Here is a 14,877-nt window from a genome sequence, read left to right on the forward strand (position 1 = left end):
GGAATCTTACAGGGTTGGCAGGTGAACTCGAGAGGCAAGGCTCACATTTTAATAATTCTATTGCATGTTGTACACAACATATCCTATCAATAAAACCGTAATGTGGAGTTACAGAGTTCGTGATTTGCATTTGTTTCAGTTGTGTATTTAGGCTAAGTTGTAGGCTAGCCACATAGCGCGCTATAATAACTGTGTTGCTTGGCTAAATTGCTAATGTTTACTTGAATTTTATAAGCTATTTGATAGCATTTCCCACCATGGGAGATTCCAAATAAAACAGCAAGGCATATGAACGTAGAATAGTCGCGTACTATAAAGGCTACCAAATAGCATATTTAACCCCCCAAAGTGAACTGGTAAAATGTAAGCTTAGTTCTAATCTAACCAAGCCAGCTGCAATCCTACGTATCTGATGCCGGATTCGTCTATAGGCTACTGTTGGGTCTATTCTGTTTTAGGATATATTTCCCCCTCAAATAACAATATAGCAGCAATAATATTAATTTAATAGTTGACCATTTTTATCAGAGCTTCCCCTGTTCCAATGAGCAGCAGCCGCCACTGCAGGAGACGATATGTCTCCTGCAGAAACTGCAAGGTTGCAATAGCGGATAGGGACACTGGGGGCGGGAGGAAATGTTACTGTTTTCGATGAAACTGGTCAGTCAAGCAAAACAACGATTTCTGAGTGATTTTATGACTATGAAAAAGTTGCATAGGGTCTCTTTAATAGGCATAAACTGATTAAATGCACCTTAATGCAAAATGTGACTAATTTAATTTGGGAGGTGGGCTTAGTCAATTTTCTCACCCTTTTTGCTACAAAACTACACCCACATTGTTCACCCACTGCTTCATGTACAGTATCTACATCAGCCACTAGCAAGCACTCCTTGTCCTCTGCACCAGCCCATGCCTAAAGTATTGTACATGAAACTGCCCCTGCCACTGCAGCTCCTCCACCTGCCCCTGTAGCTCCTGCCCCTGCTGCTGCTACAGTTCCTCCAAATGCACATGCTCCTGCCCCTGCTATTGCAGCTCGTCCACCTGCACATGCACGTATCACGACTACAAGAAGAGTTACCAAAAGCAACTTTTCCCAATGTATTTTAAGAAATTCCAAGAATCCATTAGGTTTCTCAGCTCTACTCTCTTCCTCTCTTCTAAGCCTTTCTGCATCCCTCAACATGTAATTAGTGTAGAAACGTCCTTCATTCTCCTCCACCATTCTGTCAATCTTTCCCAGCAGTTCAGTGACCTGATCTCTGTTGCTCTGGTCTGTGTTATTAAAGACGTGATATCTCTGTCCACACTGCTGGACCAGATTACTGAGATCTTTGCTCTTTTTAATGTGCTCTTCTAAGTTCATCCCTTCTAACTCATCTCCATGTGTGAACAGAATGAGTGTGTATTTTAGAGCCCCTTCCCCATAAAGCTCTCTGATCAGCTGAATAACCTTTACTTCCTGTTCTGTAAATCTTGAACTTAGAGAGAGAACAATGAGAAAGGCATGAGGTCCTGGACTAGACTCATAAATACCCCTGCCTAATTCTACAGTTAATTCCTCATGTGAAAGATCTGTGTCAAAAAGCCCTGGAGTATCAACCACAGACACAAGCCTCCCACCAACAACTGCCTGTTTAGCCATAGACTGACGTGTTACGGAGTTAAAACCAGGTGCTGCATGAAATTTATTTTTGTCCATTATGGTGTTTCCGGTTGAACTCTTCCCAATACCAGTTTTTCCAAGCAACACCATTCTTGTCTCCGGCGATCCCATATTCTTCAAACGTAGAGACCGTGATGAGGAGAGGGCTTTAAAAAAAAAAAGCCATTTTAAATTGTGTGTGTGTGTATATAAAATACATTTTTTACAATACAAATTTCACAAAATAATATTAAATACACATCCAAATCCTGTATAAAACACAATCTGATACAATCTAATGTTTAATATGGGAAATGTAATTAAAGTAGTACAACAAAACCTACCTTTATATTTTTTCTCTTGCATCCAAATCCACTGGATCGCTTCATCACACTGTTAAATATTACTGTGATTTCACAATACCTTACGGTATTATTTCACAGTACATTACTGTACTCAAACATTTACTGTAAAATCACAGTAGATCTATCACATTACAGCACCTTGTTGTGAAATTTGAATTGCACTTGAACCGCACAGCATTGTGGGGCGATTTCTAACGTTCACCCCTCCCACCCGCACCTGCCACCCTCAACTGAATTTTCAACTCAGCCGTCCACCAGTGACTTCAATCATCACTTTTCTGCATGTGTAAGCTGTACAAACTCTGCCATCATATCCAAGGTAAGAAGTACAGTGCTTTTGTATGTTATTTAGAAACGGGAATTAATATTGGTGTTATACTGTAATGTTTACCAAAACCTGTTGTGTTAGAAGTGGCTGGCTAGCCATTAGCTAGCGAGCTAAGAATCGCTAACATTTGCAGAGTTAGCTTTTTCAATAGCTAACTTCACGATTATGTGCAATATCTGGAATGGTAGTTAATATCATATCCAACAATACGTCTGTGTAAGATGTCGTTGTGAATGTAGTTTTAGTTTGAATGAAATATCAGGCGCAAGTAACGTTTATGTTAGCTATCTTTAAAGTGGCTGATTGTAGCCATGCAGGCTAACATTAGCTGCTAAGTTAACATTGCAGACACAGATGAGAGTTGTTAACGTTACTTTCCTAACTAACGTGACTTTTAAGAATTGTCATGGGACATAGGCTTAGGTAGATAACTTAATTTAAATTTGATATACAGTAGTGCCGATACAAAGGGAAAGAGGACCAGTAAAACTAATGAATGTAGTAATTTATCTCCCACCTTAACCTTAACTAAACTGCAGTTTAGTATGGCCATTGTCATTAACAGACGTGTCAAGTATGTGAATGGGGGTATGATGCACTTTAGGTTGTGAAGGGTAGTGTTTGGCTTCATGTTCTTCATTTCATAGCCCTTATTTATCCCTTGTTTGATATACCTAATCTGCGCCGAACTATGTGTTTATTTAAAATGCATATGAGTGTAGTAGTGCTTCAGTGATGATCTTTTTATCTTCTGTGTGTTTTGCAACTTATTAATCTTAGTCTCCCTCTGTTCCCTCTGTTTACAGACATTGCATTGTGAGGACTGGTGCCCTGGGAACACTGAGCGCATTCTCGAAAATTCCAAATTTGTGCCACTTCCATATGAAGACAGCCCAGAATAATGTAGGTCCGGCCCTGCACACATTCACATACAAAAAATGTACAGAATTACATATAGCATTATGATGTGTGCATTTATTTGTACGTTTATCTCCTCTCTTCCTTGTCTGTTTGTTGTTATGATTGTGTAGTGGGCTCCATCAACCATCCCGGGTAAAGTCGGTCTGTCCTGATTGCACTACTTGCTAATTGATGACGTCTAGAAGCCATGGCTGCTTCCCTCAATGTGGCGTAAGTGTTAATGTGTTTTGAATGTATTTATTGGTACCATTGTGAGTGCTCTACTGTGAATGAATGCAGCTACTTAAAATACTATACTCTTGAAATATCCATGTTTACCATTGTGTTGGTGGTAATGTAAAGTGTTGTGAATATCTGCCAAACTGATCATATTCATTATTTCAAGTGTATTGTATAGAATGCATACTTATGTTAACTCCTATCTTTTATTGACAGAGCCCTCACAAATAAACTGATACCAGGAATTAACATACAGTAGATGGTGATGGTGGTGGTGGCAAGGGTGCCTTCACAAGGTAATTATAATATCTGTTTGTACATTTCATTGACTTGTCTTACTTATTTTTTAATGCTTCATTTTTTTAATCTTGTTCAACAATGACAAGGTGTATGACAATTGCTGTTTTATTTTTTAGGTGCCATGTCACAATCTCAGTGTGGAGCCAAAGGCTGCTATTGCAAGTCAGATGGGGGACGATCGATGTAAGGCATCAGAAAGGTGGTGTACGTACAAAGGCTGGAGCTGCTGGAGACAGTGTTGCACTTAGGTATGATATCACACAGATATACTATTGCTCAGAACTGTGGGGTCACTTTGAAATATCCTTCCTATCAAAAGAAAAGCACCCGACATCTGCATTACTTATACTGTAACTATTGCATCTGACTTATAGGTTGCTAATGTGGGTATTTTTTTTTTATTTGTCACACAAGATTACTAGTTTGAGTAGTTTGTATTAGTTATATTCATGGACAGGGCCTATTGTACTTTTTTACAGATACTTGATTTACTGCCGAAGGTACCATCAGAGCACCACCCTACCCCTGCAGGACCAGAAGAGGACGGACAGGGGGCCAACATTTTTTAACACTCTGACCATGGACTATTTAAACCATTGAGGTAAAGCAGACGTCTGATCCCACTTGGCTAAAACAGAAGACTGAGGAGGAGTTTCTTTCCTCATGCCATTCGCATCCTGAGCACACATACTACATTACATGGACTTGCCATACTGCACTTACACACTGCACTATTTACCCCCTGACTCATTCCGTGTCAAATCAGACAAGGTTATGCTGCACCGTCTCAGGCCTGTACAATATTTTTTTGTTCAATCCTATGTCTTCATAGTATAATGTTTGTATGGCCTGCTCAATGATTTTCATTGAAAAGTGTTCATTAAAAGTTCAAATGGTATTTTCTTTGTTGTTGCTTTTATTGACCAGATCCAAAACATGTTGGTATAGGTCAGGTAAATCACTAATCAAATGTTCAAATGTACAATATCTTTCACTAATTCACAGCAAATTGCTGGCTACTGAGTTGCATTACTTTTACAGTAAAAATGAAAATATACAGTATGGTATTGTGATTATACACAACATGATACTGTAAATTTACTCCAAATTGCTGGCTACTAAATTGCATGACTTTTACAGTAAAAATTAAAATGTACAGTATGGTATTGTGATTATACACAACATGATGCTGTAAATTCACAGCAAATTGCTGGCTACTGAGTTGCATGACTTTTACAGTAAAACATGAAATTCACAGTAATTTACTGTGAGATAGTACCGGTAAATTACTGTGAAAGTCATGCAATTAGTAGCCAGCAATTTACAGTAAATTCACAGTGAAACATTTTACAGTGCATCATTAGGCCTATTTGGACGGAGGATTTCTGAGGACTTTATTGAGATTGCAATATCCCATAGTGCCACATTCTTATCTGGTTTCACCATTTTAATCTCCTAGAGTGGTTCTAAACAAATACAGATATAGGCCTACAATATTAATGTCATATCATACACACACAATTCTAATCTTGTCAATGACAATATGTTTTAGGCTATTTGATAATTAAACATTTTTTAATGTTAATTTAGCCTATATGAATGGCTTGAAGACAAACCATTTTGTGGAATGATTCATCATATGACATTTGATGTGACATTTGATGCAAAAACAGTCTCTGGCAGCCTATTGCGATATCATACACTGTGTGCCACTAGTAGTCTGTAGCTGGTTATGCTTTTCATGTGTGCCATTCGGAAACTACCCTCGAATTCACGATAAAGCAGTTGAGGTAGACCTTTGAGGTCGCTTTCAAAAAGGAACCAAGGCTGCCATCTTTGCATATAAGGAGATCCTGGTGTGAATTGAAGCGCCATTAGACCTCTAAAAGTTCGCCTACGAAAAAGCTATCATCTTTGCCCAAATAAGGAGATCCGGTAAGCCTATCTTGAGATTTTTTTGGGAAATAGCATAGGGACGTTGAATTATCACCTGTTAAACTCTCGCTGGGACGAAGAATGTAAAGCAGACGTGTTGCGCTACACAGTTATGTGCTCTGCCTTCGAATGGATGATCTTCGGTAGGTGAAGACGGCACATTTTTATCTTTGCTACCCCAGAGCTGACTTACTGTACAATGTGAAAATACATTTACCTTACAGGCGACAATAAGAGAGCAACATACAATAGGCCTATTCCGAGAAAAAAGTGGCATATTTGCGAGAAAAAGAGGCAAATTTGCCACTTCACAAAGTGGCAGATTTGCCACTTTATTTGCGCGAAAAAAAGTGGGAAATTTGCCACTAAGTAAAGTCGCAAATTTGCCACTTTGTAAAGACGCAAATTTGCCACTTTATAAGGTCGAAGATTTACCACATTATAAGGTCTGTATGTAACAGTGTAACCGGTAGTTTCTGCCCTGCGTTGATTGCTCGCTTGATAGAGTAAAGCGTGACGCCGACACAGCTGATTGTATTCTCTTTTTGATAGTTTACTGGAAACTATTGTAGGGATGGGAGGTTATAGGAGATGGGGAGGCTGACATGTCATTCCAAACTCGGGTCATTTATTTTCCTCACGTTGTACATATACTGTAGGCTACACGGGGCAGCAGGGAGGTTTCCACTCGAAAAACAATAAACTCACTGCTATCAGTCAATCGCTCATCCACTCGTCAATCACACAACTCTCTCGCGCGCGCGCACACACACACACACACACACACACAGTGTACACACACACACACACACACACACACACACGACAGGGGAAACAGATCAGAGCAGTCCAACAAGGGGGCTAGCCTACAGCCTCAGCGCTACACAAATGAGTGAGACACACAGCTGGGTTTGAGTCTCCTTCCCAACTCCTCTTCCCAGGGTAATTTTGAGCACACAATGAAAGGAAGAAATTAACCCCGAAAAATGTTCACTGTTTACACTGTCGTGCCATAGCCTAAGAGAACCCTGAATCTGATATTTTTTTAGGGTGTGAATTCTTAATGTAATTATCAAAATGCACAATAAAATGTTTAACTGGAATCCATGTAGAAATTGGCACACTCACATTTTTAATTAATACCTGTCATATTTAGAACTAGGAAATACTACCCAAACTTGAAGTGTAATTTTCAAGCCACTTACCGACCGAATGAAGAACGAAGGAGCCTATATCAAGACTTTGTCAGGTAGCCAGAGGAGTGGAGTCTGCTAATTTGAAGATGGTTGTTAAATATAGGGCTGTTATTTACTTTCAATTTCATGTTTTTGGAGGTGTGGTTGCTCAGTCAGAAGGTATTCTTGAGTTTCATCAGGTCCCTTTCCACAGGTGGGTTAATGAAGCACTTTTAAAGAGACCCTATGCAACTTTTTCATAGTCATAAAATCGCTTAGAAATCGTTGTTTTGCTTGACTGACCAGTTTTATCGAAAACAGTAATATTTCCTCCCGCCCCCAGTGTCCCTATCCGCTATTGCAACCTTGCCGTTTGTTCAGGAGACGATCGTTCCCTGTTTATATCTGGAAGGCTGAGACGCATAAAGAACAAGAAGAACCACGCTTACAATTTATATATTTATATGTAAGCACCTGTAAATTACAGTCTTTTTTGTTTTACTGTACACTCGATGTACCACAATGCTTTGTGGTTTTACATGTGTATTTTTCTGATCCAATAAGATGTACTTGTTTGTTTGCTTTTATTTGAATTGTTTTATTAACCAATGGTTGGTAGTTATTGTATTGTGCCCGCGAAATCGCGGGGAATACGAACGTTCTACCTCCTCAGCGAGCGAGACGAGGCTCGTCAGTCCCAGGCCGGAGCTGACAGTGAGAGGTCCCGTCAATATGCTCCCCTGGTGATTAGTGGAGACTTAGGTAGGCCTGCTGCCTACCCGGCCCACGAACTGTAGCCATGAGTCATCTGTTGGAGGGAGTGTATCCATCGTCGCCTCCGGACAACTGCGTTTCCTCCGGTGCTGAGCCCACCGGCGGACTGTCCTGTGAGTGAGGGACGCTGTCACTCCTCCTTCGTTGCTGCCACCCGGCGACTGACTTCTCCTCCGGTGCTGGGCCCACCGGCGGACCGATCACCCTGCTGCCGTTGGCTAGCTGGAGCAGCTTGCCTCCCGTCTGCCCTGGACACCGGTTCGGCCGAGTGGAGTGGAAATCTCCGTCGTGAGTACATGTATACTGATACACACACACACTCGGTTGTCGCCATGAGCGACCAAGGAAAATCGGACGTTCAGCGCAGCGGTTGTCCTGCCCGCGGCTCCGAGAGCTGCCACCGTGTACGTGCACCAACGGCAAGCGCTTGGGGGTGTTTGTATATTGTGTACTTTTGCTATTTGTAAGCCCATGAATGTTTTGTCTGTATTTTCTCTGTGGGGTATAATCTGTGTCTGTCTTCCACACTGGTAACCGCATTTGTGTTTAGCTCTGTAAGCTAACTGTCTAGCGAACAGTTAACGTTCGGTACAAACGTTAACGTTCGCTTGTAGGTTTTCTCTCTCCGCTTCATTTCGAAGCTGTTGATATATATTCACTTTTACTATCAGTAAATAAATACTCTATTGTTATTTCATACTTTTGGGTGTATTGGCAATTTATTTTATGCAACCACCACTAGTTTAATGAACACTTGTTTTCCCATTTCATATCTTTTTATAAATTATTCTGTAACATACATTTAATGCACGAGCTTTAGGGTGAGTGTAGTATGTTACAGTGGAGGCACCGCGCTATTACTATTTAATTATTCTATTCTTGTTTAAATGCTAGCCTACTGGTAAGTCAGGGATGTTTTCAGCCAGCTCACCACACCACCGCTGAGAGCTCGGGATCCTGTTTAGCGCCACTGCTTCTATAGCCTGTTTTACATTGCCTGTAACCAGTGCCTTATAATAGCACACCTGTCAAGATGGGGTTACATTTTGGAGGCACCGCTGAGATTTTCCTGGTTTACCCTTATAGTAGGTAGCTTGTACTTTGTTAGTGGCTTTTTGTTTTAGCTATTGACATTTATTTAATATGGAGCTTAGTTAGGCTGTTGAGTAAATCCGGCCTGCTAACCCTGTGCCTGGTGGTGTAGTTCACAAGCACTAGGCAACACATGTAGCTACACACCTGCCATACACCATAGCTAGTTTTTGAGTACTAGGCTGTGTTTGTTGTTTTGGTTGGTTGATTTTCTTTTATTTGGTTTATTGCTCTTGCTCTTGCTCTTGCTCTTGCTTTCTACCTGTGTGACTCCCCTTGTGGGGAAGTGCTATGGGAGTCTTGTGGTGTTGTGGGGCTGGATGTTGTGGGAGTCTTGTGGGAGTCGTGTAGGAGTGCTGTGGTGGATTGGGGCTTGCTGCAGGGGTGCTGCGGGATTGCTGTGGAGGTACTGTGGCGGCTTGGTGGATGTTGTGGAGGTGTTGCAGAGCATCACGGACTTCTGTTTTGTTCTGTCGTGCCTCTGTGGTGTCCTCTGGCTGTTGTGGTGTTTTTGTGGCGGTCTTGTGGTGTTTCTGTAGTGTGACCCGGTTTGCTGTGGTATTCCTGTGGGATTCCTGTGGGGTTCCTGCGGTGTTTGGTCCCGGGGTGCTGTGGGATTCCTATATACTTTTTCGTAGGGGTCAGCATGGGGGCATGCTGTTTAAGTGGTGGGGGGAGAGTGTAAGCACCTGTAAATTACAGTCTTTTTTGTTTTACTGTACACTCGATGTACCACAATGCTTTGTGGTTTTACATGTGTATTTTTCTGATCCAATAAGATGTACTTGTTTGTTTGCTTTTATTTGAATTGTTTTATTAACCAATGGTTGGTAGTTATTGTATTGTGCCCGCGAAATCGCGGGGAATACGAACGTTCTACCTCCTCAGCGAGCGAGACGAGGCTCGTCAGTCCCAGGCCGGAGCTGACAGTGAGAGGTCCCGTCAATATGCTCCCCTGGTGATTAGTGGAGACTTAGGTAGGCCTGCTGCCTACCCGGCCCACGAACTGTAGCCATGAGTCATCTGTTGGAGGGAGTGTATCCATCGTCGCCTCCGGACAACTGCGTTTCCTCCGGTGCTGAGCCCACCGGCGGACTGTCCTGTGAGTGAGGGACGCTGTCACTCCTCCTTCGTTGCTGCCACCCGGCGACTGACTTCTCCTCCGGTGCTGGGCCCACCGGCGGACCGATCACCCTGCTGCCGTTGGCTAGCTGGAGCAGCTTGCCTCCCGTCTGCCCTGGACACCGGTTCGGCCGAGTGGAGTGGAAATCTCCGTCGTGAGTACATGTATACTGATACACACACACACTCGGTTGTCGCCATGAGCGACCAAGGAAAATCGGACGTTCAGCGCAGCGGTTGTCCTGCCCGCGGCTCCGAGAGCTGCCACCGTGTACGTGCACCAACGGCAAGCGCTTGGGGGTGTTTGTATATTGTGTACTTTTGCTATTTGTAAGCCCATGAATGTTTTGTCTGTATTTTCTCTGTGGGGTATAATCTGTGTCTGTCTTCCACACTGGTAACCGCATTTGTGTTTAGCTCTGTAAGCTAACTGTCTAGCGAACAGTTAACGTTCGGTACAAACGTTAACGTTCGCTTGTAGGTTTTCTCTCTCCGCTTCATTTCGAAGCTGTTGATATATATTCACTTTTACTATCAGTAAATAAATACTCTATTGTTATTTCATACTTTTGGGTGTATTGGCAATTTATTTTATGCAACCACCACTAGTTTAATGAACACTTGTTTTCCCATTTCATATCTTTTTATAAATTATTCTGTAACATACATTTAATGCACGAGCTTTAGGGTGAGTGTAGTATGTTACAGTGGAGGCACCGCGCTATTACTATTTAATTATTCTATTCTTGTTTAAATGCTAGCCTACTGGTAAGTCAGGGATGTTTTCAGCCAGCTCACCACACCACCGCTGAGAGCTCGGGATCCTGTTTAGCGCCACTGCTTCTATAGCCTGTTTTACATTGCCTGTAACCAGTGCCTTATAATAGCACACCTGTCAAGATGGGGTTACATTTTGGAGGCACCGCTGAGATTTTCCTGGTTTACCCTTATAGTAGGTAGCTTGTACTTTGTTAGTGGCTTTTTGTTTTAGCTATTGACATTTATTTAATATGGAGCTTAGTTAGGCTGTTGAGTAAATCCGGCCTGCTAACCCTGTGCCTGGTGGTGTAGTTCACAAGCACTAGGCAACACATGTAGCTACACACCTGCCATACACCATAGCTAGTTTTTGAGTACTAGGCTGTGTTTGTTGTTTTGGTTGGTTGATTTTCTTTTATTTGGTTTATTGCTCTTGCTCTTGCTCTTGCTCTTGCTTTCTACCTGTGTGACTCCCCTTGTGGGGAAGTGCTATGGGAGTCTTGTGGTGTTGTGGGGCTGGATGTTGTGGGAGTCTTGTGGGAGTCGTGTAGGAGTGCTGTGGTGGATTGGGGCTTGCTGCAGGGGTGCTGCGGGATTGCTGTGGAGGTACTGTGGCGGCTTGGTGGATGTTGTGGAGGTGTTGCAGAGCATCACGGACTTCTGTTTTGTTCTGTCGTGCCTCTGTGGTGTCCTCTGGCTGTTGTGGTGTTTTTGTGGCGGTCTTGTGGTGTTTCTGTAGTGTGACCCGGTTTGCTGTGGTATTCCTGTGGGATTCCTGTGGGGTTCCTGCGGTGTTTGGTCCCGGGGTGCTGTGGGATTCCTATATACTTTTTCGTAGGGGTCAGCATGGGGGCATGCTGTTTAAGTGGTGGGGGGAGAGTGTAAGCACCTGTAAATTACAGTCTTTTTTGTTTTACTGTACACTCGATGTACCACAATGCTTTGTGGTTTTACATGTGTATTTTTCTGATCCAATAAGATGTACTTGTTTGTTTGCTTTTATTTGAATTGTTTTATTAACCAATGGTTGGTAGTTATTGTATTGTGCCCGCGAAATCGCGGGGAATACGAACGTTCTACCTCCTCAGCGAGCGAGACGAGGCTCGTCAGTCCCAGGCCGGAGCTGACAGTGAGAGGTCCCGTCAATATGCTCCCCTGGTGATTAGTGGAGACTTAGGTAGGCCTGCTGCCTACCCGGCCCACGAACTGTAGCCATGAGTCATCTGTTGGAGGGAGTGTATCCATCGTCGCCTCCGGACAACTGCGTTTCCTCCGGTGCTGAGCCCACCGGCGGACTGTCCTGTGAGTGAGGGACGCTGTCACTCCTCCTTCGTTGCTGCCACCCGGCGACTGACTTCTCCTCCGGTGCTGGGCCCACCGGCGGACCGATCACCCTGCTGCCGTTGGCTAGCTGGAGCAGCTTGCCTCCCGTCTGCCCTGGACACCGGTTCGGCCGAGTGGAGTGGAAATCTCCGTCGTGAGTACATGTATACTGATACACACACACACTCGGTTGTCGCCATGAGCGACCAAGGAAAATCGGACGTTCAGCGCAGCGGTTGTCCTGCCCGCGGCTCCGAGAGCTGCCACCGTGTACGTGCACCAACGGCAAGCGCTTGGGGGTGTTTGTATATTGTGTACTTTTGCTATTTGTAAGCCCATGAATGTTTTGTCTGTATTTTCTCTGTGGGGTATAATCTGTGTCTGTCTTCCACACTGGTAACCGCATTTGTGTTTAGCTCTGTAAGCTAACTGTCTAGCGAACAGTTAACGTTCGGTACAAACGTTAACGTTCGCTTGTAGGTTTTCTCTCTCCGCTTCATTTCGAAGCTGTTGATATATATTCACTTTTACTATCAGTAAATAAATACTCTATTGTTATTTCATACTTTTGGGTGTATTGGCAATTTATTTTATGCAACCACCACTAGTTTAATGAACACTTGTTTTCCCATTTCATATCTTTTTATAAATTATTCTGTAACATACATTTAATGCACGAGCTTTAGGGTGAGTGTAGTATGTTACAGTGGAGGCACCGCGCTATTACTATTTAATTATTCTATTCTTGTTTAAATGCTAGCCTACTGGTAAGTCAGGGATGTTTTCAGCCAGCTCACCACACCACCGCTGAGAGCTCGGGATCCTGTTTAGCGCCACTGCTTCTATAGCCTGTTTTACATTGCCTGTAACCAGTGCCTTATAATAGCACACCTGTCAAGATGGGGTTACATATATATAGCCTATATATGTATAAATATACACGCTAAAGCTGTCGGGGAAGCTCTGCAGAGAAATATGCAAGCATAAAACGAGCGAAAATGAAAAATGAAACCGAAACTTAAGATGAAATCGCCAATCCTGCATAGTTTCTCTTTAAGCTGAAGCAAACTAGGCTGACAATCTCAATATCTGATGCAACTCTACCAACATTATGTTCTTGCTTTTCAAGTTCCTTATACCTTTGTCATATCTCTTTTCACCATGCATGAAGACCAGGGCTGTACGCTTAGCTTTTTCACTAGGAGCACAGGTGCTCCTAAATGAAAACATTTTGGAGCACAGAAAATAAATTAGGAGCACTATGAAATTATCACGGTTTTCGATATTATCGCAGTATTTTTTTAAAAAAATATGTGTTCAATATGTTAAAGGAACCGTATGTAGGATTTTGGCCAAAACGAGTACTGCAATTACTTTCAAAATACTGTAGAGCGGTGAATCACCTCCCCCTCCCCTCTGAGTCACGGTTGCCAGCTAGCTGCAGCAGGAACGTCGGCTGCTAGCTTTCAATGGCAAGTGCTGTTTTCCTCTAACCTGACTTTCGCCAGATCCTGTAGTTCGCTGTCTGCTTCACACAAGGATCTGGGACTTCACGATAGGAGATGTATTTCTGAAGGCGGGTCCTTGTAAAACATCCTCGCATGTGATTCGATAAACCACTTGCCTGTTATCTTGAATGACGTGCTAGGCTTCTTCAAGCTCTTGCCAAACCCGGTCGGTAGAAGAGTAAAAACATCCTTGCCACCAATAAATGTCTTCAAAACTATTCTCTGTTAATCTTTTAAAGAATGAATACTCGATAGATTCGACAAAACGGTTGAAATAGCAGAATCAATGTCAGCACAAGACTCCTCGCTGCGTGCCGCCATTGTTATTTGAATCAAACACTCGCTTTGGCGCTCCTGATTGGTTGCTTATTTTTTGATCACTGGCCCAGGGGTTTGGATTGCCCTCGCGTCCAGACCCTTGTTTGGAGCTCAGCCTCTGGTGGAGCATGGCGGAACTACAAGGGTCTGGCGAGAGTCAGGCTAGTTTTCCTCAGCATAAAAACAGAACTCGAAACTCGAGAAACGAACTCTGATAATGCATTGCTAACGTTAGCAATGACTACTATTTCCCAAACAATTCCTTAGCCTACCTTTTCAATTCAATGACCCACCTCCTCCATATGGACAACATACTTTGCACGAACTTGCATAATTTGTTCAACTGTCATGAATAGGCTATTTAAAATGTCCATTTACAGTAGCCTACAAGTAAGTTAGCCAAACTGATTAATCTTTACTTGTCCAGGAGCAAATTAACAACACTGACGTCTGTCTTCAAATTCTTCTCCGTTTTCAGCCGTCTCAATCTCCTAAATCCTTGTTTTATTTAGACGTATTTCGGATTCATAACAAGGTCTTTTAGGTTCCATAACGTTAGACATTTTCTATCCAACACGTTTGTAGCTGCAGCTGTCTATGGTGGTAACTAGCATAGCTGGCAACCCGGATGGCGAAATACTACTGACTTCGTGATAAGTGTAGGGCGGCGCATCAAACCAAAACACAACATAACAACATCAACATCAGTTGAGGGCTGCAACTTCACTTTTAAATGAAAATATCTTGGCCGGACTACTGTTGTCAGTGATATAAGTATTTGAAATTAGCATGATTTCTAAATGTCCAGTGACATATCAGGGCCATTTTATGATTAATTTAAGAAAGCACTGATAGGCCTACACAAGCTGAAATAGTTTTTGTGACCATGTTTATTACTTTACAAAAATAGGCAAAACCTTATTGCCTTAAGCGGGATACAGATCATTCACAGCAGAGGCAATCCTAGTCTCTCAACCCTCCACACACACAGAAAATGGCTTGTCTTGTTTCTATGTCATATTTTGAATTAATAATTTGTATACATTTTGTTAACAATTTATAGCATTAGGATCTGCATAATTACTTATAG

The 14,877-nt window shown here is 42.7% G+C and overlaps 1 long non-coding RNA gene across 2 annotated transcripts; it reads left to right on the top strand.

Moving 5' to 3' along the window:
• The first annotated feature begins 2,150 nt into the window (after window positions 1–2,150).
• On the top strand, window positions 2,151–4,643 carry LOC134079447 (uncharacterized). Of its 2 annotated transcripts, XR_009939064.1 has the most exons (6): window positions 2,151–2,332; window positions 3,148–3,244; window positions 3,373–3,472; window positions 3,698–3,777; window positions 3,898–4,029; window positions 4,261–4,643. It is a non-coding gene; the product is annotated as an uncharacterized LOC134079447 (long non-coding RNA). The 2 variants fall into 2 exon arrangements; XR_009939063.1 differs by lacking the exon at window positions 2,151–2,332 and having other exon boundaries at window positions 2,707–3,244; window positions 4,261–4,640.
• The last annotated feature ends 10,234 nt before the right edge of the window (window positions 4,644–14,877 follow it).

Source organism: Sardina pilchardus, chromosome 5 (assembly GCF_963854185.1).
Source record: "Sardina pilchardus chromosome 5, fSarPil1.1, whole genome shotgun sequence".
Classification (NCBI taxonomy): Eukaryota; Metazoa; Chordata; class Actinopteri; order Clupeiformes; family Clupeidae; genus Sardina; species Sardina pilchardus.